Source organism: Filicampus tigris, chromosome 20, assembly GCF_054856515.1.
Source record: "Filicampus tigris isolate MCC_2025a chromosome 20, RoL_Ftig_1.0, whole genome shotgun sequence".
NCBI lineage: Eukaryota > Metazoa > Chordata > Actinopteri > Syngnathiformes > Syngnathidae > Filicampus > Filicampus tigris.
This window is the reverse complement of record NC_141236.1, coordinates 8,834,910-8,847,821: the sequence shown is the minus strand read 5'-3', so window position 1 is coordinate 8,847,821 and position 12,912 is coordinate 8,834,910. Positions and strand designations below refer to the sequence as shown.

Below are 12,912 nucleotides of genomic sequence, written 5' to 3'. Positions count from 1 at the left end.
GCGTGTGTGTGTAGGCGGCGTGTACATAAAAAAAGACATGTTCAAATGTAACGAGAAATAAATGGCAAAGGGAAGGGCCTTTCTCGAAAAAAAAAAAAAAAGATCTGCATTTGTGTTTCTTGTTGGTTCCATGCAACTCAAGTCATTGAGATGCACCGAGCGTTCTTAGAGCGACAGCGAGCACTGACTCACCGAGTGTGGGCGGGTTTGCTCAGCACGGGCGAACATACACACTCACACACTCGCGCGCACACACGAACAGCTTTCGCCACCATGTGTACATACAGGCAAGCTCACGACAATCCCCTCCGGAACCGACAGGATGGAGACGGTTGTGAGGTTTGCATGCAGTGGGTGGGAGGAGGGGGTCCCATAATGGAGAGGATGGAGAGTGAGGGGGTATAAATGGGGGTGTGCAGTGAGTCACCCAACGGTGTTTTTGTCGGCTCGTCATCCAGGTTGTCAAAAATGCTTATGAAGGAGACACAATGTGCTAATGTGCTAAACAGGCACCACTGATTAATATCATGTTCACAATGCCATGTTTTGTTTGCCACAGTAAGCTGACATGACCCAGGCGCGAAAAATAAAAATGCAGAGTTAAAAGGAGTCTTGTCAAAGGTAATATGGCATGAGTCCTTGTGCGTAGCGCCAAGTCAGAGCCATAGATCATTCACAAGCTCCAAAATTGCCTTGATGAATAGATGATTTGTCTCAATAATTTTTTGTTTGTTTCTGGCATTTCAAAAATAGCAGCAGAAAAGATCTGTTCTGTCACCTCTCACTTCAATCTGCCTTTTAATTGCACATGCTAAGCTTACCCATTTGCGTCTACTCCCAGTATTTAGCGCATTCAGGTAGAAATGCACGATACAGTATTGCATAATCATCGAATCAAATGCGTAAAATGAATTACGCGGCTAAGTTGTTTTTTTACACAATCCTGGGTGCGCCGGTCAATAGATCAGCTTCCAGAACACTTTGCATGCACAATCAAGTTTTTGGGGAAAGCAAATCTCAAGAGAGCTTTATATCAATACCTTTTCAAACCCGTTTTCTGACCGTCAATAAAAAGCCGGCAGTGGATCATGTCGGACGGGATAAATGGCGGCTGAACAACGCTGAGTGACCTTCCGCGAGATAGCGGTCGATATGCGGAAGACATCACCGTGACTGTTTGGCCTTTGAATCGAAGGAAGACATGAGCGCTAACAATGAGCAAGTGGCAGGGGGGAAAACCTTTAGAAGGGTGCGGAAGGTTGGGGCTGGGGGGGCCGGGGGGTGCTCGCAATGATCTCTTGAATGCGGGAGGCATCTGGCCTTGGTTGTAAATACCGGCGGCAAGAGCGAGGAATAACAGCGAGGAGGAAGAAGAAAGACTTCCGACTGAGCTGTCCATAAAAGGCCCGAAAAGCGAGGCAGGAAGTGGGGTGAATGAAGACAAACCTGCAGCAAGCAAGGTCACCTGACTTGATTAATGGCCTCGCGTTGCTGCCTCTAATTGCCACTCAATTATCTTCTACCGCCAATGGGCATCCAGCCTTTCTAGAGGCTCTGTTGACATCCCTGAGGCGACATGAAGCTGGCGACGGCTCAATCCCGCTTCACGCTCTTTGAAGAAGGTCAGTTGTTTTAGAACCCCGGTGACGCAAGTCCACGTGGGCCTGACATTTCCATGCACGCTTCAGGCTGAGATGAAAGTAAACAGTTTGATTTACACTGCAGGTCCAAGTGCCCAATTTCAATGTCATGTCTATCTCTTTCCCCATGTATCCATTGACACATTTCCGATACAGCAACACTGATGGGACAGACGTCCAAATTGCAGATGAACAACTCCACAAGCAGAGCGAGAACATGCCGACTCCACATAGGAAGGCTGGAACCAAGACTCCAACCCAAAACAAGAGAACAGTGACGCATAATGTATGTATAAACCGCTAGTCCACCTTACTGCCTGCCTAGACAAGAAGATTAAAAATTGGCAAATAACCATCACATAGCTACTTTGTACCGGGCAATTGATACATCATGAAAAAACATCGACTCACCAAGCATCAAACGCTGATGTGGTCGTGAAGACAGTCATGAAGACTGAACCAACCAATCACAGGCGTCCGTAATGATTGGCATGTGGATCTAAGTGGACAAGAAAGACACCAGAACTTTAGAACGCTAAAATTGTAACAAGTGAATCTTCTGACTTAAGTTGGTTCACTTTTTGGTCCACTTGAAGCCCAGTCAGACCCGAGGTGGACCGGAGAGAGAAGAATGTGATCACATGACTCAAGCTAAACATCCTGGGAGAAGCTGGATAGGCAGCCATGTGCACTGACTGTCTCTCCAAAATCATCATCACAAGCAGCAGCAGCAGCAGCAGCAGTAGCAGAAGCAGCAGAGCATGACTGACGATGAGCTAACATGAATATTCCCTTGGAGTGTTATCATTTCCCTTTCAACTTTCTTCCCTGTCCCGCCCATTTCCAACTCTCAGCTCTCATTTTCTCCCAGACACGCTCTGATCTCACTCCCGCCTGCTTTATCTTCCTCCTCTCTCTCTTTCTCTGGGAGTCTTTTACGGCATGGGGGTAACCAGCGGATTACAAATGGAGCGTGTCCCAAAAAGTCGTGGGGATCTCGCACCGCTTCAACTTGAAGAATTTGTTTTTGTCATTTCCAGCCATGTATCATCCAATGCTCCAACGCAACAGTAGTTTGATTTTGGTTTGGCACACCTGGAAATCCCACTTCATAATATCTGCATTTACAAGTGGAAACGCGGCAATATTGACTAGGTAGCGTTGGCTACATCAAACACACCCAACAATAAGTGTTGCTGTTGTGTCCCGTTCTAGGCGGCAAAGGTGCCCACGACCAGAAATTCCATGGTCCGCCGACCGTAAAATCAAATGGATTTCAGCCAGCTTTGAGCGTGCCATTCCACAGGACCCCTTGGCACAAACACGCACACACGCCCAGGGCATAGCCGCAACAATCAGATGCTTCAGATGGAATTCCAATTGTAGGCGAAAAAGGCCAACAGCACTCTGGCAGGCACCCAGGTGGACACAGCCTCTCTGCCTGATCGGTTCTGGAGCTGGCCCGGCTCCTGAGCGAGAGAAAAGGGCCAGAGAGAAAATGAGAGAGAGAGAGAGAGAATTGTTTGGAAGCTTAAGAAAAGGAAAATCTTTTTTGAGGGGTGCTTGCTTTCGTGCTTCAAAGCAGTTGATCCTAAACTAAAAGCTGATCTCAGTGAGAAATACATGCCAGAGAACAAGACAAACTAATTAGTCCATTAGTGAAAAGCTTCATCCCCAGACGACTGATTGCAGTACATTTCAATACTTTTTTGACTTACTACACACAATACTGTGCAGAAGTCCTAAGATACCATTAACAACGTATAATTATGTTGAGTACAAGTGACAACTAGTACGTGTGACCTTCACTTGCAAGCGATCATTAGCAAGAAGCTTCCTCTCTTAAATCTCAATGGAAGCCTAATTGGCATTGCTCATACTTTTATCCGTCTCTCTTTGTCCACAATATTTTTTATTTTTTTATTTTTTACCATTCTGAAGCACAAAGCATGAAGTCCAAAAACATAGGGCTGTGATGAAAAAGAAAAAAAAATCGTGTAAGTAATAAAATCTACTACAAATAAAATACAGTTGTGTAGCAAGTGCAAAACCTGGCTTTATTCTTGAGACCAGTGTTTCCCAACCTTTATTGAGCCAAGGCAAAAATGTATATAAGAAAAATGTCACAAAAACACCCAAACAAAAATGTAGGAGATGTGGCAGTAAAACAGGCCAAAATCCTTATTTCGGGGGGTGAGACAGCACAAGAGACAAGCTGCATACTAGGTGTGGTTTAACCAGATGGAGAGTGTATAAATACATCTTAAGCCAAAATTTTTCAACAGGCAATTTTTGAGGTCAGGTCATCCTAGAGTACTGCAGCCCAAATAGACATTACTCATCAGCCTCCTCTCAGATAACTATGTTGATTTGAAGGAGGTAAGTGAACGAAAATTACATCATTTAAGAAATCCCTGTAATATGATTGGAATGATTTCCCATTAGGAAATAAATATGGTTGACAACCTAGCTAAACAATAAAGTAGAAGTCAATTGGCATTTGGCACATTTGAGTGAAATAGCAACAAGGACAGCAGATTATCTTAGTTCAAACAACTGGAGGAAAAAAAAAAAAAAATCACTGCACAGTTCCTAAAAGGGAACACACAAGGAGTCAGTGATGCTCGCAATCCCTTGGCCAAGATGACAATGCCCAGCAGCACATATCCTATCAGGAGATTGTGTCTGTAAATTACATCGACACAGTCTTCCTCCTAGCACACGCGCACACACCCATCATACTCGGGCGGCTGAGGAACGAGGAGGGCAGCAAACATGAGCTGGTCAAATCAAAAGCAAAGACAAAAAAGGTGTGCATGTGTTACATTAATATAGAGTGTGTAAGCCAAGTTTGCCTGGACGACGAAAAAAGAGCAAACAGTGAAGGAAGAGAGTTTCCAGATTACATTGGAAAGTGATTCTGACCCCTTGCCACCTCGGAAGCGCGTACACACCGACATGCTGTGCTAGCTTTGAGCAAAAAATAACCAACGCCAACACTGCTGTTGTCACAACATGGCGATGGACAAGTCATTTGTGCAAATATTAGCGTTTTGACCTCGGCCCAGTTTGAGTGGACGTCATTCAAAATAAACAATTATGTCGCAATATTCCAACAGACAGTCCAGTTTATTAGTCTAGTATAGTTCAGTATAATTTTTGACATTAAAATCATAATCTTGTAGCCACAAAATCGTAATGCAAATATCGTTGATTGCACAGCCTTCAAAATCTTTGCACTTTCCAAAAAAAGAATCAACACTATGGATGTTGCACTTTCCTGTAAAGAAGACAAACTATTGATGTACTTTCCTAAAAAGAAGACAAAAATATTTGTGTTGTACTTTCCCAAAAAGAGGACACACTTGATATTGTGCTGTTCTAAAAAGAAGACAATTGATGTTGCACTGTCCTAACAGTAAATGATTTCAGCTTTGCGAATCTCATTCTCGGTTTACGACAAAGTTCTGTTGGGACCAACTGTTGAACGGAGCAACAACTGTGCCCGCAGGTCTCCTTCTGACGAGCCTCCCATTAATGTTTAATTACCAAAGTGTCCCCTTTGGTGCTAAATGGAACTATTTAATGGCGGCGAAGGTGTCATCCTGCCGAGAACGGCGCTGCCAAACACCTTCCGCCGGTGCAAATTGACTGGTCGCCGTCGCCGCTGACGCCCCGGAGAGATTTGGGGTGATGAGCTCATTTTTCATTTGAGCTCCATGCACTCAGCACTTTTCCTAAATGGCCTTTGCGCACTGCGGGGGAGCACGCTGCAATTGAAAGGGCTTCCACCAAGAGCTGAAAGTAAAGGCCGGGCTGGGTTGAAGCTACCAGACGACGAAGGTACACACATAGATGCGCGATCCGTCATGTTGCCCACTAACAAAGCGCCTCTCTGCAGCAGCAGCAGCATTTCTATCATTCTCCTATAATTAACACCTTACCAGATGAAGCACCTCTCCCACCGTGCAGCTGCTAATTTGGCCCAAATGCATTTGCACAGCTTGCCGCGTTTCCCCTCCATTTCCAATCAACGCAATAATTGTGTTTTTGGTAATTGAAACAAATTATACGCTGTAAGGCAGGTGCAGGCCTGGCACGGTCCGAATTGTTGTTTTTAATGCTCTCAGATGTTTGCTTGGCTTTGAGTAAATTGCCAATCATCCGAGAACATCGGGAGTGAGTGGCTAACGGTGTGGATTGCAATTTATGACTATTTTTTGAGCAAAAGTGACTGATTGAACACATTTCCCACCCAAGTGACTGCAGCGATGGTACCTTGGCCTTTCGTAGGGACTTAGTGGACTTAATCCACTTCTCATTACTGCCATTGTCATGAAGTAATAAAGCAAAATGTCAATACGATCCAAAAGAATAACAGTATTGGACAAACACATTACAAATACCCTTTACTCACTTGAGATGAGGATTATTGAATGTATTATGGTGTGCAGTTTGCTAGTTGAACTTGGCTTGCTCTGACTAACCATGACGGCATTTGCTGCCTCGCACAAAAGGAGAGTCGTTTTTTTTCCTTTTTTTTCAGTCCACGCAATGATTTATGCAACTTATCATTCATTGACTACGCTGACAATCATCCTCCCAGGCTCTCCAGTTTGCCTTGTGCTCCAGCTAATAGAGGCTAACAGTGTGGGCGCCTGTGCGATACAAAGGCGTGCCCTATAGAGGCAACATCCAAGCACCTAAAAAAAAATAAAATAAAACATACCTGTATACAGACTAGCCTGTTTTTTGTCCTCATGCATTGCCGCATTTCACTTAGATATTGCATTCACACAAACACAATCTTGACCTTGGTGTGTTTCATTACATATCAGGCCTGGTGCAGGTAGGAGGCCTCTTCACCTCCATCTCACGCCCTTCGCGTTGGCGAATGCAGAGGCCTCGGGATGAAGAATTGATGCCCAGAGTGGGATTAGATGGAAAGCTTTGTTTTGGGAAGGGAATTGCTTCCCTGCGTGTTGTTTCCGTACATGATTTGCTTTCCCCCCCACCCCCCCCCCCCCCCCCCCCAGGCTTTCTTACAGATGGTGCAGAGGCGTACGTATGATATTAGGTAAGGGACAGCGAGAGTAACTTTCTCGCGATTTAGTTTAACACTGTAAACAACTACAGCATTGGGCAGGTCAGGCTCTGGTGAGCTGGTATTGTGGCTCGCCATATCTTTTCATCTGTGTCTAAAAATGGTTAACTTCTTTCAAATGGCATCACACCATTGTGAATAGAAGTGAAAGGCGCAGGAAAAAAAATAGTGAGGTGAAAAATATTTATGTTCCACTTTCCTAAAAAGAAAAGGTCTAAGCTGTTATACAGTTAGGGATGTTGGAAAAAGACTCCACATTGTTCGTACCAGCATTGTTCCCCTATACGGGAAGCTTGACGAAATCAGCCTGCCAAAGTTGCACGGCCAATGCAGAAAGCTCAGTGACGTGTCCATGTAACATCTGCCATGCTGGATGTCACAAGCAGCGGCAGCATATTTAGAACATGCTCCATTATTGATGCGAACGAGAGGCTAAAATCGAAAACCTCATATACTGTCGGAGGAAAGCTTGACAAGGAACAACAACTGTGCACATACGCACGGATATCCTCAAAATGTAATAGGGAAACACAAGCTTGGTAACGGATATAGATATAATTTTTGCCTCGGTCAAACTGTTAGCGTCATAAAACTTTTAGCGCATGAGCGGGCATTGTTTAAAGCACATGCGTCAAATTCGAACCCCGTAGGGGCCAGTTCTGGAAAAATCTCAAATATTATGTGGCAACCGAAAGCATGCCTCTATTTCTCCTAGACTTCTATTCTAAACTAGCCATAGAAATGTACATTTCTATGTACATTTATGGCATTTGATGGGGACATTTTTAATGTTTCCACACAGAACATAATAAGCAGGGGACAAGTCTAACCACATGCCTTTTTGTCCATAAACAAACACAAGCACTATGGATGGATGGATCTATTGGCTCTCATTAGCAATGCATAATGTTTGTGTATATGTTCGCATGGAATGTCATCGCAGTTTTTACATTACAGTCTTTACATTAGAGATGAGGTTTGTGGGTGACTGCAGCATACCAGACCCCGGTTGGCCCCACATTATCCCAGGAACGACAAGGCACACGAGGCGAACGTGCAGTGCCTCCTAATGACTTAAGAGCGCCTTAAATACGTCACGTTCTAGCAGCTACCTGGCACACGCTGAAGTGATTTTTTTTTCCCCCCTGACTAGCAACAGTAAATAATCATAATTCCTCCAAGGTGGATGGTAGATTAAAGCGATATTTCAATGGAAAAGCCCTAAAAGTGATATGATGACTGCAGGCATTGGATGGATCATACTGCGTCCTTTATCACGATGTCTCACTCTGTGTCACGCTTCAAATCAATTATTCAGCGATACGCTTGCTCATGTGAGTGGGATACATTTGGCACATTCAAGTTTCTTCACGTTTGTGATGATCATAAAATGCTGTCGAAACGGATACATTCCATATGGACACTGCCACATATAGCATTTACAGTAATTAGCGGTTAAAACACCTAACACTAAAATTCTCACATTCCAAAACACAACCCCTTACTGTATCTAACCATAAAGTTACCCCCCTAACCTCACCTTACCGCAATTACAGAGTTACAGAAATTAAATGGATTGCTCCGATGATTTTAGGGAATCTAGCTGGTCTGGGAGAGGCAAGCAGTGTTCTGAACTGACACACGTAAGCAAATGCAGAGTTGCACCGAGTCTGTTCACTGGTGATATGGCATGACTCCTTCTTGTGACCGGCACTTAGATCATTCAGCAGAATTGCTGAATAGATGATATGCATTAATCATTTTTATTCCTAGTATTTTGAAACTTTTTTTTTTATAAAAGTAGACAGTATCGCTATACGTGTTTGTTTTGCACCTGCCTTTTCGATGCCGTTATCAAAGATGCAGAATCAGCCATTACAATTAGTCTCAGGCTTGACACCGTTTATCACACTAGCGCTGCCGAACCCGACACCTCCCCGAACGCAGAACATGAATTGCAATTTTTAAAGACACAATCCTGGGTGCACCCCGTTTATAGCGCCGAGTCTACGTTTGTTTGCGTGAGCAATTAAGCCAGCACGGACGAGACGATTCACGTTCACATCGACGATTCACGTTCACACTGTATACACTGTTACCGTGCGTTGAAATTCTACTTATACGTGCTGCAGCAAAAAAACAACATATGGCATTTTTTGTTATAATTTATAAACATTTGAGCAATTTATGTGTTTGAATATATCCCTTCTTCAAAGCATCGAATTGAAACGGCATCATTATTCAACCTGCAAAGCCTCCTCCTATACATAATTTCTTCTTTCACGGAGTCTTGAAATCCTGGTTTCGAGCCGATGGAGGGAGGGGAAAAAAAAAAACACTTTATCCACTGGCTCAAGCTGTCAGAAGCAATTGTTGCCTCAGCTTTCTTATCAAGCTAGAGATCCACAAGCTGATTGAAAGTGCACTCTCACGACGGGCTGGCTGGCGTGTCACATTGACCTCGGTTGAATCGTCGAAAATGGGCACCTGAGGCTCATGTATGCTAGTTTTGCGTGCCCTTGCATCAGCACAAGTTAGTGCTGATTTTTTTTTGGGCCACAGCAGCATTAACAAGCAAGCCGATTTCATAATTAATACAGAGTAGGAATTTGGTTACAGCAACTACTGTCGTCATGTATCAGCCTCCATTTTGCACTTCAAACAAATGCCTGTGGGGCAGTCACAACAGAGCCCCATAAACTCTGCCTAGCAACAAATCACCAATCAAAACACAAGACAGATATTGAGCAGTTCTGTTGATTTTCTTGGGGTGCAGGGGTTGTGAATTTTCTTTCACTTGTGACATATTATTATAAAAGACTTTTTTTGTGAATGTGCGAGTTACCGGTAAATATTTTACACCCAATTCTATCATTCCATTAATGAAGGGAACTTATTAAAGAAAAAAAAAATCTTCACCGCTATATTAAACGCCATTTGATCAATAACTTATTTTTTCCCCTTATTTGGGTGAAATTTTAACACTATGTTAGATTTATTGTCAAACTACCCAGTCAGGCATGATTTTATTCAGCTCTCATCCATGTGTGCGGTTCACAGAAAGTTTTCAGTCTGTAAAACAGATATCTGGTAAAAAGTTTGACAGTACATTAAAAATTAAATCAGTGAACTTTTGACATTTTCTCCCCCACATCTCAGGGGCATTTTGGCTCTGTCTTGTGTTTTCGTGGTCACGTGATCTCCTGGCCTTGGCTAGCTCAGTGACAACCAGTAGCCAGCAGCTTTAGACAATGTGAGCGCCTAACACTGGATTTGTATGGTTTTTATTTGTGCTGGGCACGGTCGGTGTATAAACTTTTCAAGGCGCGCGCTGGAGCGCAGGAGGACAGCCAGGAGCACTTTGGAGAAGCGGTGGCCAAAAAGCCTCCGGGCTTAGACGAGCAGAACACAACTCGCCATGTTGTGTGGCCAAGTCAGGTATATGACATTGACCTCGCGCAAGTACTCCGCTGTACCGCCGCCTCTTCCTGTTTGTCTGCCCCATGGACATGAAAAATAATCATCATCCTAATCATGATAATGCATTTTTCATTTCCACGCTCCGCTGCTCGTGGGCCTTTTGTTCGCGTGAAACGCGGTGCGTTTTAAAGCTGCTTAAAAGCAACAAATATGCGCACTCTGAAGCTGCTTTAAAGCGTCATGCAAATAATTTCATTGTCAGTGCATGCAGCTTGTTATGCCCGCTGGATGTTTAATTCATAAAGGAGAGATTGAATTATCGCGTGTATTCTTACCCCTGAGCACTTCTTTATAATAAAGCGGCTGCAAGCCAGTCGTAAAGACTAATAAAGGTGCAAGTGCAAAATACTACTCGAATGCATTAAGGAATGTGCGCGTGTGTGCACGCTCGCCTCTTCATATATTGTTAATTGATGTTTTGTCTCCATCAGTCACATTTCTTCATTTTCTACTTCTATTATTTTGACCTTGCGTTGCCTCATGTGCCTCCCAGCTCTCATTCATACTCATACACACACAAACACGCACGCACACACACACACAGTTCACTAAGGGATTCTCATTAAAGAAACATAAAGTTCCACACAATATTTATCTGCATGTGTGCTTCCTTGCATAGCAATTTCTATCGAATGTCCCTGTATTGTCTCCCTGTGGAGTTTAATAAAGAAACATATGTACAGTATACTGAATGCGCAAATGTTCTTCAACAGGAGACTTTTCAACGTACTGTATTTTTTCGAACAGTGAGACAGGATGCTGAGGGAACTGCATATTTTCAATCCTTTAATAAAACATTAACTTAAATTGCTCACGTTCAAATTAGCCTAACCCAACCCTTTAGGTAGGTAGGGTGGAGGTAGAAAAAAAATAACTGTTGTTGATTTCGGGTAGGTAAATGCTGTTAATTTTTGGGGGGATTTTTTGGAAGGAAAAAAGTAGCGGCTTATAGTCCGGAAAATACGGTACCTTTGCTACGACAGATTTTTTGACAAAATCTCGCCGTGTGCGCACCCCCCGCACACCAACGCCACCCGCCTGACGCCATTATTCCCTGCTGAGACTATTACGATGCATTTTCTTCTTTGACTGTCATCCGACTCTTTCTTTCATCCCCTAAAGTTTAAACCCCACCGCTTTGCTCTTCTCAAAACAATAAAACAAGTGTTTTCTTTGTTGTAGTTGTTACCTCTTCGCACCTCTTCTCTCCACAATAATTTGCAAACGCCAGTGTCCTAAATGGTGACAAGCGCCTATACGTGACTGTGTGTGACTTGTCAGCTTCCGCCTGCTTCCCCTCCTTGATGATTCTACGTCTCTGAAGAAATGACCGCGAGTAGATGAAGACTAAGGCAAGGCGGAGAGGATGGTGGGGAATATCAACGAGATCAGCTGGAAGATTGTGTGTGTCTAAAGGGAAAAAAGGGGGTCACCTTATCAGCCCTTCGACACTCGGGTTTCCGTAGGGCTTTGAGGGACTTGGGCGACTGCCCCCTCAGTGCCTCCTTGATCCTTTGCGCTCAAACAGCCAAAGCTAATCACACCCAGGATCGTGTCAAAGTCCGCCGGCGGGGTTTTTTTGCGATATGAAATTGACGCAGTTTGCAATTGTGTTGTCAAATGATAAAAGGGATGCAGCTGATTCAGGCCCAGCTAGTTTGCTGCAGGAGGAAAGAAAGTCAACAGGAAGAGAGTTTTGTGCAAGACCATTTTGGAAAGGAGAAAAGGTACAAAATAATACAGCAAAGGTTCCCCAGGCTGGCAAAATAACTCTCCTCTCAATGTAGATGCAAAAAGTTGAGATATTGTAAGCATTTTTTGTTACCAATGTAGCTCATGTATGTTTTGTTACGTAGACTTTAAATAAATAAATAAAACGTTCATTATTCCAAAAATAAATAAAGCCTATGAGCGGCTGAAATTAAGCGTTTTTTTCCCGCGGTAAAGCGGCAGCAAATCATCTAACAGCACGAAATCCCAGCGTGAGGTCCAGTGAAAGTGTACGGGAGTGGACATCATTCCTAGCAGGCCTTAAGAAGCCAGCTCTTATCAGAGCTCAACAGATCTGCACAAACATTTAATTACAGTGACACGGGTCATAAATTAGCGCTTATCAAGGCCATTGTTAATGAGCGGCGGCGCTGCGGTAACGGGCTGAAGATGAGCAGACAATAGGCGACCTTTGACGCTCCTCCGAGAAGACAAATGAGCTGAGCGACGGGGCCAACGCGAACTCTCACAATGGAGTCGCCCCGACCCTCCAGCTCTCATTTTTTTTTTTTGCATGTGCAGCAGGTGCGGCAAAAAAACGTGACCTTTATATGACTTTTCTTTTGGAAAAAAACAGCAAGCTGCCGAGTATTCCATCCCCAGTGGACGTAAAAAAAAGTTTTTTTAAAAAGTCAATGGCAACGGCAGCAGAGTCTCTATGTCCAAACACAGCGAGAATTACAAGTAGAATTGACTTCGATCTTCTCATAGGGGAATCTGTTGTGTGCTTTCTTGATGCCGACCATCACTTCCCAAACTGTCAAATACAAAAAAGGTAAACAGCGTGGCAGCTGCAGGTATGAGTTTAAATTTGTCGCTTCAAAACACTTGTATCACACAGAATTTCCTCCAATGAGAATGCCATGAATTATCTTAGAGGATAAAGAAAATATGCCATTGAGTATTGTTATTGTATGC

General features: G+C 43.7%; 1 protein-coding gene across 1 annotated transcript in view; it reads right to left on the bottom strand.

The window, feature by feature from the left end:
* Window positions 1–12,912, bottom strand: part of LOC147128181 (uncharacterized) — a 192,689-nt gene that overhangs the window by 105,039 nt on the left and 74,738 nt on the right. The gene's annotated exons all lie outside the window — the stretch shown is intronic.